The sequence below is a fragment of the Prionailurus viverrinus genome, chromosome E1 (genome assembly GCF_022837055.1).
Source record: "Prionailurus viverrinus isolate Anna chromosome E1, UM_Priviv_1.0, whole genome shotgun sequence".
NCBI lineage: Eukaryota > Metazoa > Chordata > Mammalia > Carnivora > Felidae > Prionailurus > Prionailurus viverrinus.
In genome coordinates this window covers 6,873,408-6,887,514 of record NC_062574.1, presented here as the reverse complement: position 1 = coordinate 6,887,514, position 14,107 = coordinate 6,873,408, and the positions used below count along the sequence as shown (strand labels likewise).

The 14,107-nt window shown below is 38.8% G+C and overlaps 1 protein-coding gene across 5 annotated transcripts in view; it reads right to left on the bottom strand.

The window, feature by feature from the left end:
- The window catches only part of ARHGAP44 (Rho GTPase activating protein 44), a 180,917-nt gene that overhangs the window by 83,225 nt on the left and 83,585 nt on the right, over positions 1-14,107 (bottom strand). The window lies entirely within an intron of this gene.

The window sequence follows — 14,107 nt, the reverse complement described above, 5'->3', positions numbered from 1 at the left end:
CAAAGCATTCCTAATTTATTGTCTAGAGAATCTCAGGGATAAGGTTCGGTCAGCGATTTCTCTCCCGTGGGCGTGTTCTCTGTCTGTCATCTTGTCTCTCTGGGGGGTCACTCTCTCCCTCTCACACGCACACATACAAACTGCAAATTCCCATGAAAACAGATGATCAACACTCAAGGTACAGAGGAAGAAAACACAATATAGGGAGGGCCTGAAGAACTTCAAGGACCAGAATTGTCAAAGATGGCAACATATGCATGAAATACTGAAGAACTAACGATACACTGAAACATTAGTGCCAGGACTTTCACTCCTGGGGAGACGGAGGGAACACATTCCACCTATTTCCCATCGCTAACTAAAAGCAAAACCTTGGGGCTTTCCGTATAAAACGCAAGACTTTGCAAGGCGGACAGAAGGTAGACTGGCTAGTGACCGCCAGACCCAACGAACGGCATGGTGTGAAACATGGGACTTCTGCCTCACATATTCCACACTTGAAGCTGTGAACGGAAATACCAGTGAGTGCAGACATAAAAAGTCCAACAAAAGCCAGGTCCCTGTAGCCCGGGGATCAGGAAGGCGGCAGCCTAGCAAGAGAGAAAATGTTCATAGATAATGACTGCTCACTCCAGCCAAATGCTACAGAAGAAGAAACAGTTGTCCTACCCCATCCACACCAGCCAACACTGGGAAGGGCACCTAGCCTTTCACCCTTGCCTGGCTATAACAAAGCACCCAATCCTCCCCTTCCTCTCGGCCAGTGTAGCATCAGAGACGTTTGAGTATGGAGCTGGGACATTTGTCACTGCTCAGCTATAACAATGGAAACCATATGAGCGGTCCACACATCCACCCTCACCTTGTGTTGACAAAGCCTCTGCCTCCTCCTCCGGGAACGCGGTGTAACGGGAGGCCCAGGGGAGTCGAGACTTTCACAGTAACCAAACCACCCTCTGGATGGCAACAATGGAAGCCTAGTGGGGAGCAATAATGAGCCACTCCCAGCCAGGGCGATATCAGTGAAGGCCTAATGGGGAGCCAGAATTCCCACTCTCACCCAGCAGTAATGAGGGGCATCACCCTCTTGGGGGTGTGGGAACCAGTGACGGCCAAGGGGGGAACGAGGACTTCTATTTCCACCTGGCAGTAACAAAGCAGAATTCTCCCTTCCCTTGCTAGAATGAGATCAGAGGAAGTCAGCTAAAAGAGAAAATTTAAATAAAACCCAGCATCTCATCATATAAGACAACAGTCAAGTATCAATAAAAAATTGCATATCCTATCAAGAACCAGAAAGATCCCAACTTGAATGAGGGCAATCAATGAATGCCAAGAGCAGGATGACGGAGACGTTTGAATTATCTGACAAAGACTTTAAAGCATTCGCCAAGAAAATGCTTTCATAAGCATTTATGAACGTGCTTGAAATGAATAAAAAAATATAGAAAGTCTCAGAACAGAAGATATAAAAAAGAAGAAAATGAAAATTTTAAAGTTGAAAACTGTAATAATCTAAGTTAAAAATCCTGGTAGATGGGGGGGGGGGTGCCTTGAGGGCTCACTCGTTTGGGGCTCTGACTTTGGCTCAGGTCAGGATCTCATGTTTTGTGGGTTCGAGCCCCGTGTCGGGCTCTGTGCTGACAGCTCGGAGCCTGGAGCCTGTTTCCGATTCTGTGTCTCCCTCTCTCTCTGTACTCTGTCTCTCTCAAAAATAACCGCCCCCCCACCAAAAAAAAAAATTCCTGGTGGATGGGTTCAACTGTCGAATGGAGAAAGCAGAGGAAAAATCTGTGAACTGCAAGAAAGCACAAGAGAAATTTCCCAGTCTAAACAACAGAACAAAGATAGAACAAACAACCCAAACCAAAGCATTAGGGACCTGTGGAACTATAGTGGAAGATTAAATGTTTATGTCATCAGAGTCCCAGAAGAGGGAAAAGAAGGGGGCTGAAGAAATGCTCAAAGGTATAATGGCTGAAAACTGCCCCAACTTGGCAAAAGATGTAATATTCAAGAAGCTGAGCACATACAAACAGGATAAACACAAGGAAGTCCTCACCAAGACTCATAGTCAAATTTCTGAAAACTAAAGACAAAGAAAGACTCGAGAACAGTGAGACAAAAATGATACCTTACTAACGGAGGGGAAACAACTCAAACTACAGAAGATTTCTGATGAGAGACCACAGAGGACAGAGGGATGTGGTACACCATTTTCCAAGTACTGAAAGAAAATAACTATACAATACCTATACAATAGGTATACAATACAATAACCTACAATCCTATATCCTACAACTATACAATACAATAACCTACAATCCTATATCCAATTAAAATATCCTTTAGGGGGGCGCCTGGGTGGCGCAGTCGGTTAAGCGTCCGACTTCAGCCAGGTCACGATCTCGCGGTCTGGGAGTTCGAGCCCCGCGTCAGGCTCTGGGCTGATGGCTCAGAGCCTGGAGCCTGTTTCCGATTCTGTGTTTCCCTCTCTCTCTGCCCCTCCCCCATTCATGCTCTGTCTCTCTCTGTCCCAAAAAAAAAAAAAAAAAAAAAAAATATCCTTTAGGAATGGAAAAACATCAGGATGTTCTCAGATAAAAGAAAACCAACAAAACGTGTCATCAGCAGGCTCGTCTTAAAGAACTGCGAAGGGAAGTTCTGAACAAAGAAAGAGAAATGGTAAAAGAAATAACCTTCAAGTATCAGGAACGAAAAAAAGAACCTGGTGGTCCAAAATAGTAAATGAAACGGTCTTCTTTCTCCCCTTGAGTTTCCTATATTAATGGTTGAAGCAAAAAATTTATAACATTGTGTATATGGCTCTATATGTATGTAAAGGAAATATTTAATACAATTATACTTTATTTGGAAGAGGGTAAAGGGACATAGAGGGAAGTAAAGGTTCTAGATTTCACTGAAACTGGTAAAATAAAGATACTAGTATGCTGTGATAAGCTGTGTATATGTAATAACCAGAGCCAAGGCTAAAAAAGCTACATAAGAAGATACACTCAAACATGTTATAGAGAAATCAAAATGTAACCTAACCCAGAAGGAAAGACAAAACAAAACAATGAAAAACAGAAAAACCAAACATAAAATAAAAAATAGTGGACGTAAGCCCTAAACCAGCCATACTTATGTTAAATGTCAATGGTGTAAATATACCAGTTAATAGAGATCAGCAGAGTAGGTTAAAAATGTTATCTAAGAGAATCTCACTTCAAAGGACTATTTTCTTTTTTAACGTTTATTCATTTTTGAGAGACAGAGTGCAAGTAGGGGAGGGGTGGAGACAAAGACCCAGAATCTGAAGCAGGCTCCAGGCTCTGAGCTGTCAGCAGAGTCCCACATGGAGCTCGAACTTGGGAAGGTGAGATCATGACCTGAGTCGAATGAGAATCTCACTTCAAATATAATTATATGAGTAGATTGAAAGTAAAATTGTAGAAAAATATACTACATAAACATTAGTCAAAAGCAAGCAGGAGTACCCATATTAACATATGAAGTAGGCTTCTAAGACAGAGAAAATGACTAGCGACAGAAAGGAGAATCATATATTCATAAAAGATCAATCGAATAGGAAGACACAGCAGTCCCAAGTGCGTATGAACTAAACAACAATACTGCAAAATACATAAAGCAGAAACTTATAGAACTAAAAGGACACATAGACAAATCCACATTCGTAACTGGAGACATCAATACTTCCTCTCTCAACTACTGATAGACCAACTAGATATACAAAATTAGGAAGAATAAGTAAGGACACAATAACTCCATTAACCAATAGATTTTAACTGACATTTATAGAACACTGCATTCAACATCAGCAGACACATACTTTTTCCAGGGCTCATGGGACATATACAACATACACCATCTGGGGTCATAAAACAAACCTCTGTTAACTTGAAATAAATGAAATCATAGACAATGCATTATCCAACCACAGAAGATGTCAAAATAGAAATCAGTAACAGAAAGATAAGAAGAAAATATTGGAAACTTCAAATACTTGGACACTAAATGAAACACCTCTAAATAATCCATGGGCCAAAGAGAAAGCCTCAAAAGAAATAAATAAAAAATACTGACCTGAATAAAAATGAAAATACCATGTATCAAAATGTTGGATGCAGCCAAAGCAGTGCTAAAGAGGGAAAATGGTAGCACTAAAATCCACACATTAGAAAAAGAAACATTCTCAAATTAAAATATAAGTTCCTACTGCAACACCTATAAAAAGTGAGTTAAAATAAATCCAAAGGAAGGACATCATAAAGATAAGGGCAGAAATGAGTGAATTTAAAACAAAAAAATAATAATAGAGAAAAATCAATGAAAGAAAGATCGGGTCCTTTAAAAAACTAAGGACAATTGAAATACACTGTAGCATGACTGAAAAGAAAGAAAAAGACAAATCACCAATAGTAGGAGTGAAACAGGAAATATCACTACAGAACACTGTAAATTTCAAAATGTCTTTGAACAACGTTACACATGTAAATTTGACAACTTGTATATGATGGACTAATTGTTCAAAAAAAAAAGTTACTATAATATACCCAATAGGAATAGACAATCTTAACAGTCTGTAACTAGCAGGAATTTGAACTTCTACGATTAACTACCTCCCACCCTGCGAAGTCTTCACAAAATAATTCCACCAAATGTTTAAAGAAGAATTGACACCAATTCTATACAATGTCTTACAGAATATAGAAGAGGAGGGAATACTTCCCAATTCATTTTATGAAGCGAATATTCTTTTGATACCAAAGCTAGACAAAAAACTAAAAATAAATAAATAACATTAAAAGTAAGATAACTGTAGACTAATATTCCCCATGAATATAGACGTACAAATCCTTAACAAAAGATTACCAAAAGAATTCAATAATATATAAAAATAATCAGGGGCGCCTGGGTGGCGCAGTCGGTTAAGCGTCCGACTTCAGCCAGGTCACGATCTCGCGGTCCGGGAGTTCGAGCCCTGCATCAGGCTCTGGGCTGATGGCTCGGAGCCTGGAGCCTGTTTCCGATTCTGTGTCTCCCTCTCTCTCTGCCCCTCCCCCGCTCATGCTCTGTCTCTCTCTGTCCCAAAAATAAATGAAAAATGTTGAAAAAAAATTAAAAAAAAAAAAAAAAAGAAAAACCATATGCAATTCAATTCAAAACCCATTCTTGGTGAAAACTCTCAGAAAGCTAACAATAGAAGGGAAAGTCCTCAATTTAAATAACATGTGTAAAACAAAACAAAACAAAACAGAAACAATATCCTACAGTTAACGTTATAGTTAGTGGTGAAAGATGAGATGCTTGACTTCCGAAGACCAAGAACAAGGCCAGTATGTCTGTACTCGACATTCATTCAACACAGTGCTACGCGTCTGAGTCAGTGCAGTAAGGCCAGAAAAGTAAACATAAACCAAAGAGATCTGAAAGGAACAAATTAAAATATCCCTATTTACCGATGACATTATTGTCTATGTAGAAAATGCCAAAAAACCTACAGTGTGCGAGCAGGGGAGGGAGGGAGAGAGAATCTTCGGCTCAGCATGGAGCCTGACGCAGAACTTGATCCCACAACCCTGGGATCACGCCCTGAGCCGAAATCAAGAGTCAGATGCTCAATCGACTGAGCCACGCAGGTGCCCCTCTGATGGGAATTTTTTAAGGTGATGGGTTGCCCCGTATCCCGTTTGTGCTGGTGGTCACACAAATCCATGTGTGTTAAAACTCAAAGAACCGTAACGAAAACGTGAGGTTTACTTTGTGCAAATTTTTAAAGTAAAAAATAATTTCTTAAAAGAAAATCAAGATAATAGACAATAGCAGAAGTCAATGAGGGAGGATGAGGTGAATGAGGAGGGGAGTTAAGTATTCTCAGCTCCTGGGGGCGCCTAGGTGGCTCAGTTGGTTGAGTGTCTGCCTTTGGCTCAAGTCATGATCTCGGGGTTCCTGAGAGTCCCACATCCAGCTTTTTGCTGTCTTCGTGGAGCCCCCTTTGGATCTTCTGTCCTCTCTCTCTGCCCCTCCCTCACTTGTGCCTGCATGCACCCTCTCTCCCCACCCTCCTCTCTGTCCCTCCCAGGTTGGTACTCTCTTTGTCTCTTTCTCAAAAATAAACATTTTTTAAAAAGGCCTAAACACGCCAGTTAAACACTAAACATGTTCAGCATAAAAATAAATAATAAAGAGAATTAGCATAAAGCTAGATTTTTAAAAACTAAGAACTGTATCTAAAACATAAACAATCAGGAAGATTAAAGAGAAAAACAGGGAAAAAAAACATACCAGGCTATTTCTAATTAACATTATAATAACGTTGGCCAAAATAGACTTTGAGGCAAAAAATAAAATAAAATAAAATAAAGTAAAATAAAATAAAATAAAATACAAAACAAAAAAAAACCAAAAAACAACATTAAAAGGGAGAGAGGATTGCAATATAATGATAAAAGTCTACCTCATCTAGGGGCTATGAGAATTTGAAACTTGGATGTACCTGTTTAGAATCACAAACTATATAAATCAAAACTGACAGAACTTCAGGGAAGCCCTAAAAAAATGTACCATAATTGAAATGTCAGCATTTCACTTTTAATTAATGAGAGGTAAGGCAGAAAAAAAAGTTAATCAAGATACAGAGGATTTGAAAAACTTAAGTCAACAGGATTTATTTGACAGACATACATGGAACCCTGAATATCATCACTATAGAATATAAATTCTTCTCATGCACACAAGAATTCATTTCCAAAAATTAACCACTTACTAGCCTATAAAGCTCTTCTCGATCAACCCCAAAGAAACAGATGCCTTGCAGATGATGTTCTCTGACCCCGGTGCAATTTAGTTTGAAATCATTAACTAAAAAGTTAAAATTAAAAAGCAACAACAACAAAACAAGATTTGGAAACTTCAAAACAATTCTAAATAGCTCATAGGTCAAAATGAAGGTGTTAGAATTTTTTAAATATTTGGAATTGAAAAACAATTAAAATACTGCATATCAACTTGTGAGCAAAGTGATACTTTAAAAAAAAATACAGAAACTTGGGATGCCGGGATGGCTCAGTCAGTCAAGCGAACTACTCTTGATTTCGGCTGAGATCATGATCTCGAGGTTTGTGATACCGTAGAGATGAAAACAATAAATGAAAGTGACGAACAGTTTTATTTGAAAACAGACAAAATGGCCAAATAGCTAGAAAAATAAAGCAAGCACAAACTGACTTAAGGATAAATAGGATGCCAGGGGCGCCTGGGTGGCTCAGTCGGTTAAGAGTGCAAATTTGGCTCAGGTCATGATCTCACTATTCCTGAGTTCAAGCCTCGAGGTGGGCTCTGTGCTGACAGCTCAGAGCCTGGAGCCTGCTTTGGATTCTGTGTCTCCCTCTCCCTCTCTCTGCCCCTTCTCTACTCACACTCTGTCTCTCTCTCTCTCTCTCAAAAATAATAAACATTAAAAAAAAGAATTCATTGGATGCCTTAATAGTCCTATAAACAATTTAAAAAACACTAAAGCAGCAATTAAATATCTTTCCACGAGGGAAAAAGAGGACCAAGGTGTTTAGCAAGAAAATTTCCAAGAAATGCTTCTTTCCAAACTTGCACAAACTTCAAAAGAATAAAAAAAGAAGCTACACCCGCAGCTCATTCTAAGAGACAAGTATAACATGTTACAAAAACTACACAAGGATGTGCAAAGAAAATCAATCATAGACTGGTTCTGTATATTAACAATGATACAAATACCCTAAACAAAATTAATTAGCACATTATGAGCAAATCAGATAAATTGCTAGACTGCATGAGTGGTTTTTGTGGGTTTTTAAGACTTTACTTTTGTGGTTTTTTTAATGTTTGTTTATTTCTGAGAAAAAGAGACAAAGAGAGAAAGAGAGTGCGCTTGTGAGCGGGGGAGGGGCAGAGAGAGGGACACAAAGGATCTGAAGCGGGCTCCAGGCTCTGAGCTGTCAGCACAGAACCCAACATGGGGCTCAAACTCACAAACCATGGGTTCATGACCTGAGCTGAAGTCGGACACTTAACCAACTGAGCCACCCAGGCTCTTCTAAGATTTTAAGTAATCTCTATACCCATCGTGGGGCTCGAACTCACAACCCCAAGATCAAGATTTACATGCTCCATTGACTGAGTCAGCTAGTTGTCCCAGGAGTGCTTTAACACTAGAAATCTGCAAGTGTAATTCTTCACGCTGACAGGTTAAATGATAAACCATGACTATCTCCGGCAATGCAGACAAAATATTTAATAAAATTCAATGCCTATTCATGAAAAAATTTTAAAAATGTTAAGGAAAATCCTTATGTTTGTATTTTCAAACATACCTATAAAACATTATTCTTAATGGGAACATGTTAAAAATATTCCCTTTGAAGTGAAGAATAAGACAAAAATGCCCACTATCGCTTTCTACCCAGCTTATAAGTAAGCAACTAAAATAGAAGATTTAAAAACTAAAGAGAAAGAACCTAAACTAATATAACGTATAGAAGTTATAGAAAATAACTGGGGTGCCTGGATGGCTCAGTCAGTTATGCGTCTGACTTCAGCTCAAGTCATGATCTCACAATTCGTGGGTTTGAGCCCCCCAGCAGGCTCTGTGCTGACAGCTTAGATGGAGCCTGGAGCCTGCTTCAGATTCTGTGTCTCCCTCTCTCTTTGCTCCTCCCTGGCTCGTGCTCTGTCTCTCAAAGATAAAAATGTTAAAAAAAAAAATAAGTTATTTAAAAGAATCTAAGTTTCCAATGATAGTTGGCTATAAAAGCAATATAACAAAATCAATATAGTCAGCAAATACTAAGAAAAACTAATTTTAAAAATCATTTAACATGGAACAAATATAGAATACATTTAATAAGAGACTGGCGATAGCTTATAGAGAAAGAATTAGCAAAAGACATTAAAAAGACAAATGGAGAGACATACTATATTTATGGAAAGAATTAACTTTGTAAAGATATCAGTTCTCTTTATGCCAATGCAACCCTAATAAAAAAGTTTCAATATTAACTTAAAACTGAGTTAATGAGCTAAATCTTAAACTTATAAGGAATGCAAGATGTAAGAAAAAAACACGAATATCTGTAGGAAGAATTAGTTGGAGGAACTTCACTACCAGACGCTGAAACTTACTCAAGTCAGAGTAATTAAGATAGTATTGATTCTATCAGTGTTCACACTGAACATGAGAACAGAAGACAATGTTGGGGAATAGACTCACACACACAAAATGATAGATAGAGGTGTTATCCCAGATTGTGGAAAAGGGGTGTTATTCAATATGTAGTGCTGGGTCAACTGCATATCCCCCCGCCCAAAAAAAAGAAGGAAAAGAGAGTTCTACCCAACACTATGCATAAACGCCAAGTCCCAACGAATTAAAGACTTAAACTTAAAAGGCAAGACGTTAAAACTTCTGGGAAAACACATATGGCATATCTTGTATTTCTGACCATGGAATGACACTTTAGGAAAAAAGATCAGCCATAAAAGAAAAGAATAATAAATATATTTACATGAAAACTAACTTGTTCCAGTAGATGAGAAAAATATCTAAAAAGAAAGTCAGAAAATGGAGAAAGATATATGTAAAAAAGTATGTAACTGCTGAAGTATTAAAATTCAGGTTGTATCAGGAACTCCCAAAAGTCAATTAAAAAAAAAAAAAATCAACTCTACAGTGTAACAGGCTGAAGACTGGCACGGCTTAAATGAGAAAATTCTAATGATTAACAAATATATAAAAACACGGCCAACCTCGTTAGGAACCAGGACTATGCAAATGAAACCTACAAAGAGATATCATTCTATATCTTCCAGTTTGATGAAAACGCATGTCTGACAATTCCAAATAGTGATGATACGGAGGAATGAGGATCTCTACAAAGCACTACGTTAAGTATGAATTGTTAACAGCATTGTAGAAAACCATGTGTCATTATCTTGTACATTTAAGACTGAAACTCAGTACCCAAACATCTTTTAACAAAACAGTACAGAATATTTACTCTCTTTATGTCTGATGCACTCTAATATTTTCTAGTATGCTCACTAAATCGATTCCATTATCACTAATGAGTTGGAACCTGCGTTCCAAAACAAACACTGTCCTACAGAAACCCCTGCACATTTACCAGGAGACATTTATAAAACGTTCCTGGCAGTTTTTTTGTTTGTGTGAGATTTTTTTTTTTTTTTGCAAAATAAAAATTAAAACATGAGGGGAAAAAAACTCCATCAAAAAGAGAATAAAGATATACCCCAAATAATACAATACCTAGGAATAAACATAACCAAAGAGGCGAAAGATCTGTACTCTGAAAACTATAAAAAAAGAAAGTGATGAAAGAAATTGCAGGTGACATAAAGAAATGGAAAAACATTCCATGCCCATGGATTGGGAGAACAAATATTGTTTAAATGTCTACACCACCCAAAGCAATCTACACATTTCATGCAATCCCTATCACAACACCAACAGCAGGGTGTCTGGGTGGCTCAATTGGTGAAGCGCCTAACTCTTGATTTGGGCTCTGGTCATGATCTCATGGTTTGTGGGTTTGAGCCCTGCGTTGGGCTCTGTGCTGACAGCATGAGACTGCTTGGGACTGTCTCTCTTAACCCTCTTTCTCGCTCTGTCCCTCCCACGCTGACGTGCATGCTCTCTCTCTCAAAATAAACTTAAAATACCAACAGCACATTGTGCAGGACCACAAAAGTCCTTGAGTAGCTAAAGAAATCTTGAAAAAGAAAAGAAAAGCTGGAGGCATCACAATTCCAGACTTCGAGTTATATTTCAAAGCTGTAGGAATCAAAACAGTATGGTCCTGGCACAAAAACAGACACATAGGCCAATGGAAGAGAATAGAAAATAACCAGAATATACCCACAATCATATGGTCAATTAATCATCGGCAAAGTAGGAAAGAATACTGAACGGAAAAACACACAGTCTCTTCAACAAATGGTGCTGGGAAAACTGGACAGCAACATGCAGAAGAATGGAACAAGTCCACTTTCTTACACCATGCACAAAAACAAATTCGAAATGGATGAAAGACCTAAATGTGAGTCATGAACCATAAAAATCCTCAAGGAGAACACAGGCAATAACTTGTTTGACGTTGGTTGCAGAGACTTCTTTGAAGATATGTCTCCCGAGGCAAAGGACACAAAAGCAGAAATAAACTGTCAGGACTTAATAAAAATAAAAATCTTCTACACAGCGAAGGAAAACAATCAACAAAACTAAAAGGCAACCTGTGGAATGGGAGAAGATATTGGCAAATGACATATCTGTTAGAGTTAGTGTCCAAAATATATAAGGAACTTCTAAAACTCAACTCCCCAAAAGCAAATAATCCAATTAAAAAATGGGCAGAAGACATGAACAGACATTTCTCCAAAAGCATACAGATGGGCCAAGAGACACAAGAAAAGATGCTCATCATCCCACATCCTCAGGGAAAATACAAATCAAAACCACCATGAGATACCACCTCACACCGGCCAAACGGCTAAAGTCAACACCACAAGAAACAACAGGTGTTGGCGAGGATGTGGAGAAAAAGGAACCCTCATGCACTGTCGGTGGGAAGGCACAATGGTGCAGCCACTGCAGAAAACAGTAAGGAGGGCCCTCCAAAAGTTAAAGATAGAATGACGTTATGATCCAGCAATCTCACTACTGGGTGTCAAAGAATACACGAATACTAATTCAAGGGGGAACAATGCCCTCCTATGTTTATAGCGGCATTATTTGTAACAGCCATGATACGGAAGCAGCCCAGGTGTCTATCGACTGACGAATGGATAAAGAAGTCAGCCTTAAAAAAAGAATGAAATCATGCCATTTGCAACGACATGGATGGAGCTAGTATAATACTAAGCGAAATAAGCCGGTCAGTGAAAGACATGTGATTTCACTCATATGGGGCATTTAAGAAACAAAACAAATGAGCAAAGGGGGAAATAAGAGAGAGAGAAATCAAGAAGCAGATTCTTCATTAAAGAGAACAAACCGATGGGTCCCAGAGGGGAGGTGGGGAGGGGTTAAATAGGTGATGGGGCGATTAAGGAGTATGCTTATCGAAATGAGTACCAGGTGATGTGCACGAGTGTTGAAGCAATATTCTGTGCACCTGGAATTAATATAACCCTGTGTGTTAACTAACTGGAATTAAAATGAAAACTTGAGAAGGGCGCCTGGGTGGCGCAGTCGGTTAAGCGTCCGACTTCAGCCAGGTCACGATCTCGCGGTCCGTGAGTTTGAGCCCCGCGTCGGGCTCTGGGCTGATGGCTCGGAGCCTGGAGCCTGTTTCCGATTCTGTGTCTCCCTCTCTCTCTGCCCCTCCCCCATTCATGCTCTGTCTCTCTCTGTCCCAAAAATAAAATAAAAAAACGTTGAAAAAAAATAAAAAAAAAAAATGAAAACTTGAGAATAAAGAAATTGGGATATAGCCACATAATGACATATCATACGGTAATAATTAGTGAAATAAAATTTACCCCAAACAAGGGATGATTCTTGGAGGTACAATGTTGAATGGCGGAAATAACTAACAGCAAGATTACTTAAATGATACCATTCGCATAGAGCTCAAAACCAAACATCACTCAACAACATATTGTTAACGGATAACTACAGATGTAGTAAAAAGGGAAGAACCCAAGATTGTAATCACAAAATTTCAAGTGGTGGTTCTCTCCAGGAAAACAAGGGACATTGGATTTGGAGGGATACACAGGTGACTTCAGCATAATTGATAGTGATTTGGTTCTAAATTTTTTTGATGTTTATTTTTATTTTTGAGAGAGAGAGAGAGAGAGAGAGAGAGCGCAAGCACACAAGCATAAGCAGGGGATGGGCAGAGAGAGAGGGAGACACAGAATCCGAAGCAGGCTCCAGGCTCCAAGCCGTCAGCACAGAGCCCGATGCAGGGCTCGAACCCACAGACTGTGAAATCATGAGCTGAGCCGAGATCCGACGCTTAACTGAGCCACCCACGCGTCCTGGTCATGATTTGGTTCTAAATTTGTGCAGTAGGTTCATGGCTCTCTTAATGTTTCAGAACATATAAGAATACAGGTAATCTATGTATTAAATAGTAGATAATGAAACAAAATAACAAAAACCAAGCATTAAGTATTAAGCATATTCTTCTATAAATGATTACCACAATCCCACAAGACTAAAAACAAACAAAAATAATTAAGCCCATTGATTCTCTATATTCTGGTTAAAAAATAATAATGCATATACACACACACACCATATATATCATGTACCATATATATAAACCATATATATAACATAGCATATACCACATATAAACAATATATATAATACACACATAAAATATACATGTTATTATACAGATATACAAATATAAGTTTTATGTATACGAACATTTTCTTTAAACTTTTTACTACTTTTTGCTTGAAAGAAAGAGCTGAGTTTCAGGGCATCTGGACAGCTAGCTATGGCAATTACCCACACATCAACTACATGAAAACTAAAATAACCAATAAGAAACATTGTACCTACACGGCTGATAAGAAAGCAACAAACCCTGGTCCTCTGAAGGAAAGTATCTTGTGCTGGAGGCAAATTCTGCTCAAGTCTGCTCTTAAAAATTTGGGGCCAGGCGCACCTGGGTGGCCCAGTCGGTTGAGGGTGACTCTGGCTCAGGTCATGATTTTGTAGTTCATGAGTTGAGCCCCGTGTTGGGCTCTGTGCTGACAGGTCAGAGCCTGGAGCCTGCTTTGGATTCTGTGTCTCCCTCTCTCTCTGCCCCTCCCCTGCTCGTGCTCTGTCTCTATTCTGTCTCTCAAAAATAAACATTAAATTTTTCTTTTAAATTTGGGGCCATAAAAGTTATTTATGACGATCAAAAGCATTTAAGAACATTCTAGAATATGTTTTATTGAAAGACTCATCGATATTGAGTTGGAAGGAGCAAGGAAGGTCACTTAGCCCAATTTTCCACTCCTCTGAGACTTCCATCCATCACTCCAGAAGCATTTCAAGAGAGCATTAAAGACTGACCAATGGAAGGTAATC